Genomic DNA, 20,805 nt, shown 5'->3' with positions numbered 1-20,805 from the left:
GTGGGTAGCAGACATCTGCTTCCCAGGCGTACACACTTTTGAGAGTTGAGCTTATGGCCTGTATTTCCCACATCCTGCCTGCAGGTACACTTCACTGCTAAAAGGCCTAGGCTCGATGCATGACTGAAGTGTTGTGAGAGGTAAGTGGAAAGTCCTGGCACACAAGACTAGTGCCTCCAAGCTCAATCCAGCGACTTCCTAGTAATTCCTGTCTTAGACAGGTGCTACATACTAATTTCCATACTTGAGAAGCTAGCTGAACCCCGAGTCCAAAAGAGTCTCTCTTCTGAGAGTTGAGCTCACACCCAGTCCCTCACAGTTCCCACTGCCTGCAGAATGAGTTTTGATCATCTTCACCAGAGCCGTTTGTCAGAAGCTTGTGAGACGCAAGTGGAATAATGCAGGCTTGGAAGGTGTCTCCAGGTGCAGGAGAGTGGTAATCTTGGAACCTCCTGAATTAGAATACTGCTACATTCTCACTGCCATAAGAACGCAGCTAGTTGAAAGCTGACTTCTAGACATGCTTCTTTGTACGAGCTGAGGTCAGGGCAGGACCGTCCTGCATCCTGACTTCCTGTAGACATAAGTCCTAGCATCTTTATGTTAGGTGATGGAAGAGGTTGTGTGAAAAGCATGTGGAAGTGACAGGCCTGACTCACATATATCTGAGTTAAATGCAGCGATTTCCAACGTCCTTATTTAATTAGAGTGTACCTCGGTTCTACCTCCCATCAATAAGTGTCTAGCAGACATCTGCCTGTAAAGCATACACACTTCTGAGAGTTGAAATTATGCCCTGTACCTCCCACATGCTGACTGCAGGTACACTTCGCTCCTATCAGGCCTAGGCTTGAATCGTGACAGAAGGGTTGTGAGAGGTTAGTGCAAGGTGCCGGCCCACGCGCCTAGTGTTTCCAAGCCCAATCCAGAGATATGTGAGGAGCTGCACTCTACGATTGGTGCTACATAGTAAGTCCCATACATGAGAAGCTAGTGGAATGCAGTGTCCAAAGGGTACTTTCTTCTGAGACTTGAGCTCATCTCCAGTCCCTCACAGTTCCACATGGCCTTCAGATGAAATTTCGAACATCTTCACTAGACGTGTTGGTCAGAAGCTCATAGGACAAAAGGAGGTAGCTGCAGGCTTCAATGTTTGTGTCTCTAGGTGCAGTAGAGTGGTATACATGGAACCTCTTGGCTTACAATGTAGCTACATTCTCACGGCCATATGAACGCAGCTAGTGGAAAGGTGCATTTTAGGCATGCTGCTGAGGATCAGAGTCACCCATTCCAGGTAATGCCCAGGTGGGGCCAGAGTCATCTGGTACAGAAGAGGCCAAAGTGTGGACAAGAGTTACCGGGTCCAGGTGAGGCCAACCTGCAGGCCATGCAGAGGAACCATGTCCCGATGATGCCCAGATATGGACCAGAGTTACCAGGTCCAGGTGAGGCCAGCCTGTAGGCCATGCAGTGGAACCATGTCCCGATGATGCCCAGGTAGGGACCAGAGTCACCAGGTCCAGATGAGGCCCAGATGGGGAGCATATTCACTAGGTCCAGGTGAGGCCCAGTTGAGGACCAGAGTCACCAGGTCTGTTTGAGGCCTAGAGGGGTACCAGAATCACCTGGTCCAGGTGACATCCAGATGGGGACCAGAGTCACCAGGTCAGGGTGAGGCCCAGAGAGTTTCCAGAGTCATCATGTCCAGGTGAGGCTCAGGTGTGGAACAGAGTAACCACGTCATAATGGTCCACAGGTGAGGACCAGAGTCACCAGATCTGGGTGAGACCCAGTTAGGATCAGAGTCACCAGTTCCAGGTGAGGCCAAGAAGGAGTCCACAGCAATCAGGTCCAGGTGGGGAACAAAGTCACCAGGACTGGGTGAGGCCCAGATGGGGACCAGATTCACCAGGTCCAGGTGAGGCCCATGTGGGGACCTGTGTCACCAGGTATGGGTGAGGCCCAGGTGGCAACCCCACTCACCAGGTCCAGGTGAGGCCAACCTGCAGGCCAGAGTCACCAGATCCAGGTGAGGCCCTGGTGGGGACTGGAGTGACCAGGTAAATGTGTCTACAAGAACACCACAGTCACCAGGTCCAGGTGTGGGTCATGTGGGAACGAGAGTCACCAGGTCCTGGTGAGACCCAGGTGGGGACCACAGTCACTAGGTCTAGATTGAGGCCTAGGTGGGGGGCCCAAGTCATCAGGGCCAGTTGAGGCCAAAGTGTGGAGCAAAGTTATCAGGTCCAGGTGAGTCCCAGGTGGGAACCAGTCACCTCGTCCAGGTGAGGCCCACAAGTGCAGCGCCTCCAAGCTCAGTCCCTCGATTTCCTAGTAGTTCCTGTCTTAGACTGGTGCTACATACTAAGTTCCATAGTAGCTAATAGAACCCTGCATCCACCGACAACTTACATCCGAGAGTTGGGCTCACACGCAGTCCCTCACAGTTCCACACTGCCTGCAGAATGTCTTTCCAACGTCTTCACCAGAGACCCTTGTCAGAAGCTTGTGAGACGCAAGTGGAATAATGCAGGCCTGGAAGGTGTCTCCAGGTGGAGTAGAGTGGTATTCTTGGAACCTCCTGAGTTAGAATACTGCTGCGTTCTCAGGGCCAGAAGAATGCAGCTAGTTGAAAGCTGGCTTCTAGACATGCTTCCTTGTGAGAGTTGAGGTGAGGGCAGGACCCTCCCGCAACCTGACTGCCTGTAGACATAGGTCCTAACATCCTTATGTTAGGTGCTGGAAGAGGTTGTGAAAAGCATGTAGACGTTTCGGGCTTGTAGTCACTTGTAACTGAGTTCAATACAGCGATTTCCAACAGCCTTGTTCAATTAAAGTATAGCTAGGTTCTAACTCCCATAAAAGAGTGGCTAGCAGAGCCTGCAAGGCATACACGCTTCTCAGAGTTGAGCTTATGGCCTGTACCTCCCACAATCTGACGGCCTGTACGGATCGCTTCCACAGCATTCCCTTCTATGCGGGACAGTAGCGGAGTGAGAACCAAGTGTCTGCATTGTCAATTCACGACTACCGGACACCTGCCTCCAAGTGATGCACACTCCTTTGGATGAGCTTATGCCTTGTTCCTCCCACATGCTGACCGCCTGTACCTTTCACTTCGAAAGGACGTCGTTCGATACGGGACACAATTTTTGTGAGAGGCAAGTGTCTCCTAGCCCAATCCAACTTCTGAGTAATTCCTCCCTCAGAAGGGAGCTACATACTAACTTCCAAACCTGAGTACCTAGTTGAAAGCTGTCTCTCTGGGGAACTTCCTTCTGCAAGATGAGCTGACACGTGGTCCTTCCCAGTTCCACACTGCCTGCAGATGGAGTTACGAACATCCTCACTAGACATGTTTGTCAGACGCTCATGGGACGCAAGGGGCAAGCTGCAGGCTTCAAGGTTGTGTCTCCAGGTGCAGTAGAGCTTTATTCATGGAACGACCTGACTTCCAACGCTGTAAAGTTTGAGTTAGGTTACGGGTTAGGGTTAGGGTTAGGGTCCTGTTTAAGCTTAGGGTTAGGGTTAGGGTTAGGGTTCAAGTTAGGGTTAGGGGTAGGGTCCTGTTTAAGCTTAGGGTTAGGGTTAGGGTTAGGGTTCAAGTTAGGGTTAGGGGTAGGCTACGGGTTAGGATTAGGGTTAGTGTTAGGGTTAGGTTACGGGTTAGGGTATGGGTTAGTGTTAGTGTTAGGGTAGGGTACGGGTTAGGGTTCGGTTTAGGTTTATGGTTAGGGTTAGGGTTAGGGTATGGGTTAGGGTTAAAGTTAGGGTACTGTTTAGGGATAGGGTTAGGTTACGAGTTAGGGTTAGGGATAGGGTAAGGGTTAAGGTTATGATTAGGGATTGGGTTTCATTAGGTTTAGGGTTGGGCTAAGATTAGGGTTAGGGTATGGGTTAGAGTTTGGGTTAGGGTACGGGTGAGGCTTAGGGTAAGCGTTAGGGTACGGGTTAGGATTAGGGTATGGGTTAAGGTTAGTTTTAGGGTTAGGTTTAGGGTTAGGTTTAGGGTTAGTGTATGGGATAGGGTTAGGTTTAGGGTACTGTTCAGCGTTAGGGTTAGGGTTAGGTTACAGGTTAGGGTTACGGTTAGGGTTAGAGTACGGGTTAGGGTTAGAGTTAGAGTTTGGGTTATGTTTAGGGTTCGGGTTAGGGTTAGGCTACGGGTTAGGGTTAGTATTAGGGTTATGATTAGGGTTTGGTTTAGGCTTAGGTTTAGGGTACAGATTAGGGTTCGGGTTAGGGTTAGGGTACGGTTTAGAGATATGGTATGGATTACGGTACGGGTTAAGTTATGGGTTAGGGTACTGGTAACGGTTAGGGTTTGGGTTAGGTTTAGGGTACGGGTTAGGTTTAGGGTCACGGTATGGGTTAGGGTACGGATTAGGGTTAGGGTTAGGGTACTGCTTAGGGTTAGGTTTAGGGTTAGGTTTAGGGTTAAGGTACATGTTAGGGTTAGGGTTAGGGCACTGTTTATGGTTAGGGTTAGGGTTAGGTTTAGTTTATGGGTTAGGGTTAGGGTTAGTTTCTGTGTTAGGGATACGGTTAGGGTGAGGGTTACAGTTAGGTTAGGTTTAGGATTAGGTTTAGAGATAGGGTTAGGGTTATGATTAGAGTTAGCGTTTGGTTTAGGGGTAGTTTTAGTGTTAGGGTACGGGTTATGTTTAGGGTTAGGGTAAGGTATGTTATAGGGTTAGGGTACGGGTTAGGGTTAATTTTAGGGTTAGGTTTAGGGTACGGGTTAGGGTTAGTGTTAGGGTACCATTTAGGGTTAGTGTACGGGTTAGCGTTAGGGTTGGGGTTAGTGTAAGGGTTAGGGCACGGGTTAGGGTTAGGGTTAGGTTATTGTTTGGGTTAGGGTCAGGGTTAGATTTAGGTTACGTGTTAGGGTTAGGGTATGGGTTAGTGTTAGGATACGGGTTAGGGTTAGTGTACGGGTTAAGGTTGGGGTTAGGGTATGGGTCAGGGTTAGGGTACGGGTTAGGGTTAGGGTACGGGTTACGGTTAGGGTTCGGTTAGGGTTAGGGTACGGTTTAGGGTAAGGGTTAGGGTTAGGTTTAGGGTTAAGTGTTGAGTTTAAGGGTTACGGAGAGCATTAGAGGTTAGGGTTAGGGGTTAGGTGTTAGGGTTAGGGGTAGTGTTAGCGTTAGGGTTAGGGTTAAGGTTTGGGGTTACTGATAGGGTTTGGGGTTAGGGTTTGGGTTAGGGTTAGGCTAAGGGTAGGGTTAAGGGTTAGGGTTAGGGTTAGGGGTTACGGGTTTTGGTTAGGGTTAGGGGTTAGGTTTTGGGTTAGGGTTAGGGTTCGGGTTAAGGGTTAGGGTTAAGGGTTAGGGGTAGGGTTAGGGGTTAGCGGTTAGGAGGTAGGACTAGGGTTAGTGGTTAGGTGTTAGGGTTAGTGTTAGTGTTAGGGTTAAGGTTAGGGGTTAAGGTTAGGGTTAGTGTTTAGGGTTGGGTTTGGGTTAGTGTTAGGATTAGGGTTAGGGTTAGGGTTAAGGGTTAGGATTAAAGGTTAGTGTTAGGTTTAGGATTAGTGGTTAGGGGTTCTTGTTAGGGGTAGGGGTAGGGGTTAAGGTTAGGGGTTAGGGTTAGGTTTTGGTTTAGGGTTAGGGTTAGTGGTTATGGGTTAGGGTTAGGGTTAGGTGTTAGGGTTAGGGGTTAGGGTTAGGGTTATGGTTAGGTACGTGTTAGTGTTAGGGTTAGGATACGGGTTAGGGTACGGGTTAGGGTACAGGGTAGTGTTAGAGTACTGGTTAGGTTAGGTTTAGGGGACGGGTTAGTGTACGGGTTAGGGGACGGGCTTAGGGTTAGGGTACGGGTTAGGGTCCGGGTTAGGGTTGGGGTGCAGGTTAGTGTTAGTGTACCTGTTATGGTTAGGGTATGGGTTTGGTTAGGGTACGGGTTAAGTTTAGGGTTAGTGTTCGGGGTAGGGTTAGGGTTAGGGTTATGGGTTAGGGTTAGGGGTAGCGTTACGGTTAGGGTTAGGGTTAGGGTTAAGTGTTAGGGTTAAGGGGTAGGGTTAAGAGTTAGGTTTAGGATAGGTTTAGTGTTAGGGTTAGGGGTTAGGGTTAGGGATTTGATTTGATTCGATTCTTTTCGATTCGACTCGATTCAATTCTTTTCGATTCGAATTGATTCGATGCAATTCTTTCAATTCGATTCTTATCGATTTGATTCTTTTCAATTTGATAGATTCTTTTCTATTTGGTTCAATTTGATTCGATTCGATTCGAGTCTTTTTGATTCGATTTGTTTCGATTTGATTCTTTTCAGTTCGATTCGATTGAAATCTTTTCGATGTGATTCAATTCGATTCTTTATGAATCGATTTGATTCTTTTCAATTCGACTCGATTTTTTTCTATTCGATTCGATTCTTTTCCATTCGATTTGATTCGATTCTTTTCGATACGATTCAATTCTATTCTTTTCAATTTGTTTCTCTTCGATTCAATTCGATTCTATTCTTTCGATTTGATTCTATTTTTTCGATTCGATTCGATTCCTTTTGATTTGATCGATTCTTTTCAATTTGATTCGATTCGATTTGATTCTTTTCAATGCGATTCGATTATTTTTGATTCGACTCAATTCGATGGTTTGATTCCATTATTTTCTATTCGATTTGATTCGATTCTTATCAATTCGATTGGATTATTTTCGATTCAATTCGATGCTATTCAAATATTTTTGATTCGATTCGATTGCATTAGATTCGATTATTTTTTATTCAATTCGATTCGATAATTTTTTATTTGATTTGATTCATTTCGGTTCAATTCGATTATTTTCGATTCATTTGAATTCAATTTGATTATTTTCGATTCGACTTGATTGGATTCGATTCAATTTTTTTCAACTTGATCCGATTATTTTTGATTCGATCGATTCTTTTTGTTTTGATTCGATTCTTTTCGATTCGATTCGATTCAATTATTTTCAATTCAATTCGGTTTGATTCGATTATTTTCAACTCAATTCGATCGATTCGGTTCAATTATTTTCGATTCGATTTGATTATTTTCGATTCGATAAGATTACTTTCGATTAGATTATTTTCAATTCGATTTCATTATTTTCAATTCAATTCAATTCGATTATTTTCGATTCAATTCAATGCGAATCGATTATTTTCTATTAGATTCGATTCAATTATTTTCGATTTGATTTGATTCGATTATTTTCAATTCGATTCAATTTGATTATTTTCATTTCGATTCGGTTCGATTCGATTCTATTATTTTCGATTCGATTCGTTTTGTATCGATTCGAATCATTTTGATTCAATTCGATTATTTTCGATTTGAATCGATTCTTTTCTTTTCGATTCGATTCTTTTCATTTTTTATTATTTTTTATTTTTTTTTAAATTTTTTTTAAAATTTGTATTTATTTATGATAGTCACAGAGAGAGAGAGAGAGAGGCAGAGGCAGAGGGAGAAGCAGGCTCCATGCACCGGGAGCCTGACGTGGGATTCGATCCCGGGTTTCCAGGATCGCGCCCTGGGCCAAAGGCAGGCGCCAAACCGCTGCGCCACCCAGGGATCCCGATTCAATTCTTTTCTATTCGGTTTGATATTTTCGATTCGAATCGACTCGAATCTTTTTGATTCAAGTATATAAGATTCGATCCGATTCTTTTCGATTCAATTCGATTCGATTTGATACGATTCTTTTTGATTTGATTCGATTCATTTTGATTCGACTCGATTCTTTTCGATTCAATTCTTTTCGATTCAATTAAATACGATTCTATTCTTTTCGATTCGATTTGATTTGATTCTTTTTGATTCGATACGATTCGATTTGATTCTTTTCAATTTGATTCGATTCAATTCGATACTTTTCAATTCGATCATTTTGATCGATTCGATTCGATTCTTTTCATTTCGATTCGATTCAATTCTTTTCAATTCGATTCAATTCGATTCCTTTCGTTTCGATTTGATTCTTTTCTATTTTATTTGATTCGATTCATTTCAATTAGATTCGATACTGTTCGATTCGATTCTTTTCGATTCAAGTCGATTGGAATCGATTCGATTCTTTCGATTCTATTTGATTCGATTCGATACGATTCTTTTCGATTCGATTCTTTTCGGTCTGTTCAATTTGATTCTTTTCGATTCAGTTCGATTCGATTCTTTTTGATTCGATTCGATTCTTTTCGATTTGATATGATTCGATTCGTTTCGATTTTTTTCGATTCGAATCTATTTGATTCTTTTCTATTCAATTCGATTCAATTCTTTTCGATTCGATTCGATTCTTTTCGATTCGATTCGATTCTTTTCGATTCGATACAATTCAATTCGATTCTTTTTGATTCGATTGTTCGATTTGATTCTTTTCAATTCGATTCAATTCTTTTATTTTTTATATATTTATGATAGTCACAGAGAGAGAGAGAGGCAGAGACATAGGCAGAGGGAGAAGCAGGCTCCATGCACCGGGAGCCTGATGTGGGATTCGATCCCGGATTTCCAGGATCGTGCCCTGGGCCAAAGGCAGGCGCCAAACCGCTGTGCCACCCAGGGATCCCCGATTCGATTCTTTTAAATTTGATTCTTTTCGATTCGATTCGCTTCGCCTCTTGTCGTTTCAATTCGACTCTTTTTGATTCGATTCGATTCGACTCTTTTCGTTTCGATTATATTATCTTCGATTCGATTCTTTTCGATTCGATTCGATACGATTCAATTCTTTTCGATTCGATACCATTTCGATTCGATTCTTCTCGAATCGATTCAATTCGATTATTTTCGATTCGATTCGATTCTTTTCGATTCGATTCTTTTCGATTTGATTCGATTCGATCATTTGGATTCGATTTGTTACATTTTGATTCGATTCTTTTCGATTCGATTCAATTCAATTCTTTTGGATTTAATTGGATTCGTTTAGATAATTTTTGATTCGATTCAATCTTTTTACCCTAGCTTCGATTTGATTCTACTCGATTCAATTCATTTCGATTCTTCTTGATTCAATTCTTTTTGATTCTTTTTGATTCGGTTTGATCCTTTTCGATTCAATTCGATTCTTTTCAATTCGATTCGATTTAATTGTTTTTGAATCCATTTGATTCGATTCGATTATTTTCGATTCGACTTGATTTGATTCGATTCGATTATCAATCCGATTCAATTCCAGTTATTTTCAATTCGATTCTATTTGATTATTTTTTATTCAATTCAATTCAATTATTTTCGATTCGATGCAATTTGATTTGATTCTTCTCATTTCAATTCAATTCGATTCTTTCGAATTTGATTCGATTCGATTCTTTTCGTTTCGATTCGATTTTTTTCGATTTGATTCAATTCTTTTCAATTCGATTTGATATTCTTCGATTCAATTCTTTTCGATTCAATTCGATTCGATTCGATTCTTTTCGATTAATTTCGATTCGATTCGATTCGATTCCATTCGATTCGATTCTTTTCGATTCGATTCGATTCTTTTCGATTCAATACGATTCGATTGATTCTTTTCAATGCGAATCAATTCGATTCCATTCTTTTTGATTTGATTGATTCAATTCTTTTAGATTTGATTTGATACGATTCTTTTCAATTCAATTTGATTCAATTCAATTCGTTTCGATTCTCTTTGATGTTTTTTGATTCGATCTTTTCAATCGATTTAATTCGATTCGATTCATTTCGATTCGATTCGATTCGAATTTTTCGATTCTATTCTTTCCAATTCGATTCTTTTCGATTCGATTTGATTCGATTTTTTTCTTTTTTTTTTTTTTTTTTTTTAAAGATTTTTATTTATTTATTCATGATAGTCACAGAGAGAGAGAGAGAGGCAGAGACACAGGCAGAGGGAGAAGCAGGCTCCATGCACCGGGAGCGCGATGTGGGATTCGATCCCGGGTCTCCAGGATCGCGCCCTGGGCCAAAGGCAGGCGCCAAACCGCTGCGCCACCCAGGGATCCCTGATTCGATTTTTTTTCTATTCGATTCTTTTAGATTCGATTCGACTCGACTCTTCGTTTCGATTCTTTTCGATTCGATTTGATTCTTTTCGTTTCGATTAGATTCTTTTCTATTCGATTCTTTTTGATTCGATTTGATTCTTCTCCATTCGATTCGATTTGATTCTTTTCGATTCAATTCGATAAGGTTCTTTTCGTTCGATTCAATTCTGTTCGATTCTATTCCATTTGATTCGATTCGATTGTTTTCAATTCGATTTTATTCGATTTTTTTCGTTTCGATTCGATTCTTTTCGATTTGATTCGATTCGATCATTTGGATTCAATTTGTTACATTTCGATTCGATTCTTTTCGATTACGTTCGATTCGATTCTTTTCAATTCGATTGGATTCTTTTCCATTCGATATGATTCCATTCATTTCGATTTTTTCGATTCGTTTCGATTCGAATCTATTAGATTCTTTTTTTTAAACATTTTTTAAAAATTTTTATTTATGATAGTCATCAGAGAGAGAGAGAGAGAGAGAGAGGCAGAGACACAGGCAGAGGAAGAAGCAGGCTCCATGCACCGGGAGCCCGATGTGGGATTCGATCCCGGGTCTCCAGGATTGCGCCCCGGGCCAAAGGCAGGCACTAAACCGCTGCGCCACCCAGGGATCCCCTATTCGATTCTTTTCTATTCAATTCGATTCGATTGATTCTTTTCGATTCATTCGATTCGATTCCATTTGATTCGATTCTTTTCGATTCGATTTTTTCAATTTGATTCTTTTCAATTCCATTCTTTTCGATTTGATTCTTTTCGTTTCAATTCGATTCGATTCTTTTCAATTCGATTCGATTCGATTCTTTTCGTTTCGATTCGATTCTCTTCGATTCGATTCTTTTCGATTCGATTCAATTTGATACAATTCAATTCTTTTCGATTCGATACCATTCAATTCGATTCTTCTCGAATCGATTCAATTCAATTCGATTCTTTTCGATTCGATTCTTTTTGATTAGATTCGATTCGATCATTTGGATTCGATTTGTTACATTTCGATTTGATTCTTTTTGATTCGATTCGATTCGATTCGATTCAATTCTTTTGGATTTAATTGGATTCGTTTAGATAATTTTTGATTCGATTCAATTCTTTTCCCCTAGCTTCGATTCGATTCTACTCGATTCAATTCATTTCGATTCTTCTTGATTCAATTCTTTTCGATTCTTTTTGATTCGGTTTGATTCTTTTCGATTCAATTCGATTCTTTTCAATTCGATTCAATTCAATTGTTTTTGAATCCATTTGATTCGATTCGATTATTTTCGATTTGACTCGATTTGATTCAATTCGATTATCGATTCGATTCAATTTCAATTATTTTCGATTTGATTCGATTCGATTATTTTTTATTCAATTCGATTCAATTATTTTCGTTTCGATGCAATTCGATTCGATTCTTCTCATTTCAATTCAATTCGATTCTTTCTAATTCGATTCGATTCGATTCTTTTCGTTTTGATTCGATTCTTTTCAATTTGATTCAATTCTTTTCAATTCGATTTGATACTGTTCGATTCAATTCTTTTTGACTCAATTCAATTTGATTCGATTCTTTTCAATTAAATTCGATTCGATTCTTTTCGATTCGATTCGATTCTTTTAGATTTGATTTGATACGTTTCTTTTCAATTCGATTCGATCGTTTCGATTCGTTTCGATTCTCTTTGATGTTTTTTGATTTGATCTTTCAATCAATTTGATTCGATTCGATTCATTTCGATTCGATTCGATTCGAATTTTTCGATTCTATTCTTTTCAATTAGATTCTTTTCGATTCGATTCGATTCGATTTTTTCTATTCGATTCTTTTCGATTTGATTCAATTCGTCTCTTTTCGTTTTGATTCTATTCTTTTTGATTCGATTTGATTCTTCTCCATTTAATTCGATTCGATTCTTTTCGATTCAATTCGATAAGATTCTTTTCATTCGATTCAATTCTGTTCGATTCTATTCGATTCGATTCGATTAGATTCGATTATTTTTAGTTCGATTCTATTCGATTCTTTTCGTTTCGATTCGATTCTTTTCGATTTGATTCGATTCGATCATTTGGATTCAATTTGTTACATTTCGATTCGATTCTTTTCGATTCAGTTCGATTCGATTCTTTTCAATTCAATTCGATTCGATTCGATTCTTTTCAATTTGATATGATTCGATTCGATTCTTTTCTATTCGATTCAACTCAACTCGATTCCATTCGATTCGATTTTTTCGATTCGATTCTTTTCAATTCGATTTGATTCGACTCTTTTCGTTTCAATTAGATTCTTTTCAATTTTGATTCGATTCTTATCAATTCGATTCGGTACTGTTCGATTCGATTCTTTTCAATTCAATTCGATTGGAATCGATTCTTTTCGATTCAATTCGATACGATTCGATTCTTTTCGATTCAATTCGATATGATTCGATTCTTTTCGATTCAATTCGATACGATTCGATTCTTTTCGATTCGATTCGATTCTTTTCATTTTGATTCGATTCGTTTCGATGCTATTCAATTTGATTCTTTTCGATTCAATTCATTTCGATGCTATTCAATTCGATTCTTTTCGATTCGATTCGATAATATTTGATTCGATTTGATTCAATTCTTTTCGATTCATTTTGATTCTTTTCATTGTATTCGACTCGATTCTATTCGATTTGATTCGATACGATTCGATTCTTTTTGATTCGATTCGAATCTTTTCGATTCTATTCGATTTCTTTTCAATTCAATTCGATATGATTCGATTCTTTTCGATTCAATGATACCATTCGATTCGATTCTATTCAATTCGATTCCTTTCTTTTCCGTTCGATTTGATTCTTTTCAATTCGATTCTTTTCAATTCGAATCGATTACGTTCAATTGGATTCTTTACGATTCAATTCGATTCAATACAATTCTTTTCTTTTTTTTAATTTTTTATTTTTTATTTATGATAGGCACACAGTGAGAGAGAGAGAGGCAGAGACACAGGCAGAGGGAGAAGCAGGCTCCATGCACCGGGAGCCCGACATGGGATTCGATCCCGGATCTCCAGGATCGCGCCCTGGGCGAAAGGCAGGTGCCAAACCGCTGCGCCACCCAGGGATCCCCTCAATACGATTCTTTTCGATTTGATTTGATTCGTTTTGATTCGATTCGATTCTTTTCGATTCAATTCGATTCGATTATTTTGATTCAATTAAATACGATTCTATTCTTTTCGATTTGATTCGATTTGTTTTTTTGATTCGATACGATTCGATTAGATTTTTTTCGATATGATTCAATATGATTCTTTTCAATTCGATTCGATTCGATTCGTTTTGATTCGTTTCGATTCTCTTTGATTTTTTTGATTCGATCTTTTCAATCGATTTGATTTGATTTAATTCTTTTCGATTCAATTCTTTTCGATTTGATTCTTTTCTATTCGATTCTTTTCAATTCGATTTGATTCTTTTCAATTCGATTCGATTTGATTCTTTTCGTTTAGATTCGATTCTTTTTTATTCGATTCGATTCGAATCTTTTCATTTCGATTAGATTCTCTACAATTCGATTCTTTGGATTCGATTCTTTTTGATTCGATTCGATTTGATTCTTTTCGATTCGATTTGATTTGATTCTTTTCAATTCGAATCGATTCAATACGATTCGATTACTTTTGATTCGATGCAATTTGATTCGATTTTTTTCGAATTGATTTGATTCGATTCGATTATCGATTCAATTCAATTCCAATTATGCTCGATTCAATTCGATTTGATTATTTTTTATTCATTTCAATTATTTTCGATTCGATGCGATGCAATTCGATTCTTTTTGATTCAATCAATTCGATTTGATTCTTTTCAATTCGATTCGATTCTTTTGTATTCTTTTCAATTCGATTTGATTCGATTATTTTCGATTCGATTAGATTCAATTCGATTCGTTTTTTTTCGAATCGATTCAATTCTTTTCGATTCCACTCCTTTCAACTTGATTTATTTGGATTCTATTCTTTTCGACTCGATTAGATTCTATTCTTTTCAATTCGATTCGATTCTTTTTGATTCGTTTCTTTTCGATTCTATTCGAATATTTTCGTTTCGATTAGATTCTTTTCGATTCAATTCGATTCGATTCAAAACTCTTAGATTCAATTCTTTTTGATTCGATTCAATTCTTTTTTATTAGATTTCTTCGATTCTTTTCGATTCGTTTCGATTCGATTTTTTCGTTTCAATTCGATAGTTTTTGGTTCGTTTCTTTTTTATTCGATTCGATTAGAATCTTATGATTCGAGTCTTTTTGATTCGAATTCCTTTCTTTACCAAACGATTCGATTCGATTAGATTCTTTTTGATTCGATTCTTTTCCATTCGATTCGATATTTTCGATTTGATTCTTTTCTATTCGATACAATTCGATTCAATCCTTTTCGATTCGATTGGATTCTTTTCAATTTGATTCGATTCGATTCTTATATTCAATTCGATTTGAACTTTTTCGATTCAATTCGATTCTCTCTGATTCGATTCGATTTTTTTCGTTTCCATTCGATAGTTTTCTATTCGTTTCTTTTCTATTCGATTCGATTCTTTTCTATTCGATTCGATTCGATTCGAATCTTTCTATTCGAGTGTTTTTTATTTGAATTCCTTTCTTTTCGAATCGATTCGATTTGATTCTTTTCGATTCGATTCGATTCAATTCTTTTTGATTCGATTCGATTCGATTCTTTTTTATTCGATTCGATTCAATTCGATTATTTTCACTTCCATTCGATTCGATTCTTTTGATACGGTGTGATTCGATTCGATATTTTTCGATTCGCTTCATTTCGATTCTTTTCGATTCTAGCCTCTTCTATATGAATTTCTTTCTTTTTGAATCAATTTGATTCGATTCTTTTCGATTTGATTTGATTCTTTTCGATTCAATTCGATTCGATTCTTTTCGATTCGATTCGATTCTTTTCGATTTGATTTGATTCTTTTCCATTCGATAAAATTCGATTCGATCCTTTTCGATTCGATTCGATTCTTTTTTATTCGATTCGATTAGATTTTTATATTCGATTCCATTCGATCTTTTTCGATTCGATTCAATTCTCTTCGATACGATTCGATTCGATTTTTTTCATTTCCATTCGACAGTTTTCTATTCGTTTCTTTTCTATTTGATTCTATTCTTTTCTATTCAATTCGATTCGATTCGAATCTTTCTAATCGAATGTTTTTGATTTGAATTCCTTTCTTTTCGAATCGATTCGATTCTTTTCGATTCGATTTGATTCGATTATTTTTTTATTTTTTATTTTTTTAAATTTTTATTTATTTATGATAGTCATCACAGAGAGAGAGAGGCAGAGACATAGGCAGAGGGAGAAGCAGGCTCCATGCAGGGAACCTGATGTGGGATTCGATCGTGGGTCTCCAGGATCGCACCCTGGGCCAAAGGCAGGCTCCAAACCGCTGCACCACACAGGGATCACTGATTCGATTATTTTGATTCGATTCAAATTGATTCGATTATTTTCACTTCCATTCGATTCAATTCTTTTGATTTGGTGCGATTCGATTCGATTATTTTCTATTTGATTCAATTCAATTTGATTTGTTTCTTTCTAAACTATTCGATTCTTTTCGATTCCACTCCTTTCGACTCGATTCATTTGGATTCGATTATTTTCGATTCGATTCGATTCTTTTCGATTCAATTCGATTTGATTCTTTTTAATTCATTTCTTTTTGATTCCATTTGAATGTTTTTGGTTCGATTAGATTCTTTTCGATTGAATTCGATTCGATTTGAAACTCTACGATTCGATTGTTTTCAATTGGATTCGATTGTTTCGATTCCATTCAATTCAATTCTTTTCGATTCGATTTGATTCTTTTCGATTCGATTCGATGTTTTTATATTCAATTCTTTTTTATTTGATTTGTTTCGATTATTTTCTATTCTATTCGATTCGATTCTTTTCTATTCATTTCGATTCTTTTTGATTCGTTTAGAATTGATTAGATCCTTTTCGATTCGATTCAATTCGATTTTTTTGATTCGATACGATTTTTTTCTTTTCGATATGATAGTTTTCGATTAGTTTCTTTTCGATTCTATTCGATTCTTTTTGTTTCGATTAGATTTGATTCGAATCTTTTGATTCGAGTCTTTTCGAGTCGAATTCCTTTCTTTTAAAATCGATTCCATTCAATTCTATTCGATTCGATTCAATTCGATTCGTTTTTTTCTGAAACAATTCGATTCTTTTTGATTCCACTTTTTTCGATTAGATTCATTTGGATTCAATAGTTTTTGATTCGATTAGATTCGATTCTTTTCAAATCGATTCGATTCAATTCTTTTTGATTCGTTTCTTTTTGAAACCATTCGAATCTTTTCGGTTCGATCAGATTCTTTTCGATTCAATTCGATTCGATTCGAAACTCTTTGATTCAATTGTTTTCGATTCGATTGGATTCGATTGTTTTCGATTCGATTTGATTCAATTCTTTTCGATTAGATTTGATTCTTTTCGATTCGATTCGATTTTTTCTATGCGATTCTTTTTTATTTGATTTATTTCGATTGTTTCCTATTCGATTCTATTCTTTTTGATTCGATTCGATTCTTTTTGATTCGTTTAGAATTGATTAGATCCTTTTCGATATAATTCGATTCGATTTTTTTGATTCGATACGATTTTTTTCTTTTCGATATGATAGTTTTCGATTAGATTCTTTTCGATTCTATACGATTCGATTCTTTTGGTTTCGATTCGATTTGATTCGAATCTTTCGATTCGAGTCTTTTCAATTCGAATTCCTTTCTTTTAAAATCAATTCGATTCAATTCTTTTCGATTTGATTCACTTCGATTCGTTTTTTTCTGAAAAAATTCGATTCTTTTTCATTCCATTCTTTCCGGTTAGATTCATTTGGATTCGAAACTTTTTCGATTCGATTAGATTCGATGCTTTTTTTAAATTTTTATTTATTTATGATAGTCACAGAGAGAGAGAGAGAGAGAGGCAGAGACATAGGCAGAGGGAGAAGCAGGCTCCATGAACCAGGAGCCCTATGTGGGATTCGATCCCGGGTCTCCAGGATCGCGCCCTGGGCCAAAGGCAGGCGCCAAACTGCTGCGCCACCCAGGGATCCCTAGATTTGATTCTTATGAATCGATTCGATTCTTTTTGATTCGTTTCTTTCTGATTCCATTCGAATCTTTTTGGTTCGATTAGATTCTTTTCGATTCAATTCGATTTGAATGGAAACTCTTCGATTGAATTCTTTTCAATTCGATTCTTTTCGATTCGATTCAATTCGATTCTTTTCGATTTGATTCAATATATTTCTTTTCAATTCGATTTTTTCAATTCAATTCCTTTTTATTTGATTTGTTTCAATTATTTTCGATTCGATTCGATTCTTTTCAATTCGATGCGATTCGATCCTTTTGGATTCGATTCGATTCAATTCCATTTATTTCGTATCGATACGATAGTTTCCAATTCTTTCTTTTCGATTCTATTCGATGTGATTCTATTTGTTTCGATTCCATTTGCATGTGGAAGTATCAGACCTCTACTCACCATTATCAGAGTTGAATATAGCGATTTCAAACGGCCTTCTTCAATCAGAGTGTAGCTAGTTTCTAACTCCAATGTACGAGTGGGTAGCAGACATCAGCCTCCCAGGCGTACACACTTTTGAGAGTTGAGCTTATGGCCTGTACTTCCCACATCCTCCTCCAAGTACACTGCACTGGTAACAGGCCTAGGCTTGATGAGTGACTGAAGTGTTGTGAGAGATAAGACGAAAGTCCTGGCACACAAGACTAGGGCCTCGAAGCTCAATCCAGTGATTTCCTAGTAATTCATGTCTTAGACAGGTGCTACATACTAAGTTCCATACGTGAGAGCAAGCTGAACCCCAAGTCCAAAAGCATCTCTCTTCCAAGAGTTGAGTTCACACCCAAACCCTCACAGTTCCACATTGCCTGCAAAATGAGTTTTGAACATCTTCACCAGAGACGTTTGTCAGAAGCTTCTGAGAAGCAAGTGGAATAATGCAGGCCTGGAAGGTGTCTCCAAGTGCAGTAGAGTGGTATTCTTCGAACCTCCTGAGTTAGAAGACTGCTATGATCTTACGGCCGTTAGAATGCAGCCAGTTGAAAGCTGGCTTCTAGGCATGCTCTATTGTGAGAGTTGAGCTCAGGGCAGGACCCTCCCGCATCCTGCCTGCCCATAGTCATACCTGCTAACATCCTTAAGTGAGATGATGGGAGAGGTTGGAGAAAAGCAAGTGGAAGTGCCAGGACTGTACTCACGTGCATCTGACTTCAATACAGCGATTGCCAACGTCCTTGTTCAATTACAGTGTAGCTTGGCTATACCACGCTTCGATAAGTGTTTAGCAGACATCAGCCTGCAAAGCATACACATTGCTGAGAGTTGAGCTTATGGCATGTACCTCCCCAATCCTGACTGCCTGAAAGTTCGGCTTCCACAGCATTTCATTGTATACGGGAGAGAAGCGGAGTATAAACCAAGTGTCTCCCTTGTCAATATCACGCCTAGCGGACAGCTGCCTACTAGGCATGCACACTCCTTTGGCTTGAGCTTAAGGCTTGTACCTTCCACAAGCTGACCGCCTGTACGCTTCACTTCCAAAGGATTTCGTTCGATTCGGGATGCAATTTTTGCAAGAGCCAAGTGTCTCTTAGTAAAATCCAGCGACTTCTGAGGAATTCCTCCCTAAGATGGGAGCTACATACTTACATCCAACCTGAGAACGTAGCTGAAAGCTCTCCCTTGGGGAACTTCCCGCTCGGAGATAAGCTGAAACATGGTCCTTCCCAGTTCCAAACTGCCTACAGATACAGTTACGAACATCCTCACTAGACATGTTTGTCAGAAGCTCATGGGACGCAAGGGCCAGCGGCAGGGTTCAATGGTTGTGTCTCCAGGTGCAGTAGAGCCGTAGTCATGGAACATCCCACCTTACAATGCTACGTTCTCACGGCCATCAGAACGAGCTAGTAGAAAATTGGCTTCTAGGCATGCTTCCCTCTGAGGCTGAGTTCAGGGCAGGACCATCTTGCATCCTGCCTGACCGTAGACGTAACTGCTAATATCCTTAGGTGCTGGGAGAGGGTGGCGAAATGCATGCGAAAGTGTCAGGCCTCTACTCACGATTATCTGAGTTGAATACAGCGATTTCAAACAGCCTTCTTCAAAGAGTGTAGCTAGTTTCTAACTCCCATGTACGAGTGGGTAGCAGACATCTGCCTCCCAGGCGTACACACTTTTGAGAGTTGAGCTATAGCCTGTACTTCCCACATCCTGCCTGCAGGTACACTTCGCTGCAAACAGGCCTAGGCTCGATGCGTGACTGAAGTGCTGTGAGAGGTAAGTAGAAAGTCTCGGCACACAAAACTAGTGCCTCCCAGCTCAATCCAGCGATTCCCAGTAATTCCTGTCTTAGGTGCTACATACTAAGTTCCATACGACAGAAGCTAGCTGAACCCCGAGTCCAAAAGCATCTCTGTTCTGAGAGTTGAGCTAACACTCAGTCCCTCACAGGTCCACACTGCCTGCAGAATGAGTTTCCAACATCTTCACCACAGACGTTTGTCAAAGGCTTCTGAGACACAAGTGGAACAATGCAGACCTGGAGGGTATGTCCAGGTGCAGGAGAGTGGTAATCTTGGAACCTCCTGACTCAGAATACTGCTGCGTTCTCACTGCCATGAGAACGCAGCTGGTTGAAAGCTGGCTTCTAGGCATGCTTCCTCGTGAGAGCTGAGGTCAGGGCAGAACCCTCCCGCATCCTGACTGCCCGTAGACATAGGTCGTAGCATAAGTACGTGAGGTGCTGGAAGGGGTTTTGTGAAAATCTTGTGGAAGTGACAGGCCTGCACTCTCGTGTATCTGAGTTCAACACAGCGATTGCCAACGTCCTTGTTCAGTTTGAGTGTAGCTCGGTTCTAGCTCCCCTGAATAAGTGCCTAGCAGACATCGGCCTGCAAAGCATACACAGTTTGAGAGTTGAGCTCATGGCCTTTACCTCGGCCATCCTGACTGCCTGTACGGTCCGCTTCCACAGCATTTCGTTGTATGCGGGACAGTAGCGAAGTGAGAACCAAGTGTCTGCCTTGTCAGTTTCGCGCCTAGCAGACGGCTGCCTCCAAGGCATGCGCACTCCTTTGGATTGAGCTTATGGTTTGTACCTCCCACACGTTGACCGCCTGTATGCTTCGATTCCAAAGGATTTCGTTCGATACGGGACGCAAGCTTTGTGAGCGGCACGTGACTCTTAGCTCAATCCCAGCGACTTCCGAGCAATTCCTCCCTCAGAAGGGAGCTGCATACTAACTTCCAAACCCGAGTACCTTGTTGAAAGCTATCTCTCTGGGGAACTTCCTCCTGTGAGGTGAGCTGACACGCGGTGCTTCCCAGTTCCACACTGCCTGCACATGGATTTACGAATATCCTCACTAGACTTGTTTGTCGGAAGCTCGTGGGACGCAAGGGCCAAGGTGCAGTCTTCAACGTTTGTGTCTCCAGGGGTGGTAGAGCGGTATTGACGGAACGTCCTGACTTACAATGCTGCTTCTTTTTCACGGCCATAACAACTCAGCTAGTGGAAAGCTAGCTTGCAGGCATGCTTCCTTTTGAGAGCAGAGCTCAGGGCAGGACCCTCCCTCCCGCATCCTGCCAGACTGTAGACGTAGAGGCTAACATCCTTATGTTAGGTGCTGGGAGATGTGGTGAGAAAAGCATGTGGAAGCGTTGGGCCTGAACTCACGCATATCTGAGTTGAATACAGCGATTTCCAACGG

The sequence above is a fragment of the Canis lupus genome, chromosome 18 (assembly GCF_048164855.1).
Source record: "Canis lupus baileyi chromosome 18, mCanLup2.hap1, whole genome shotgun sequence".
In the NCBI taxonomy this organism is placed as follows: domain Eukaryota; kingdom Metazoa; phylum Chordata; class Mammalia; order Carnivora; family Canidae; genus Canis; species Canis lupus.
Note: the sequence above shows the minus strand (reverse complement) of the source record.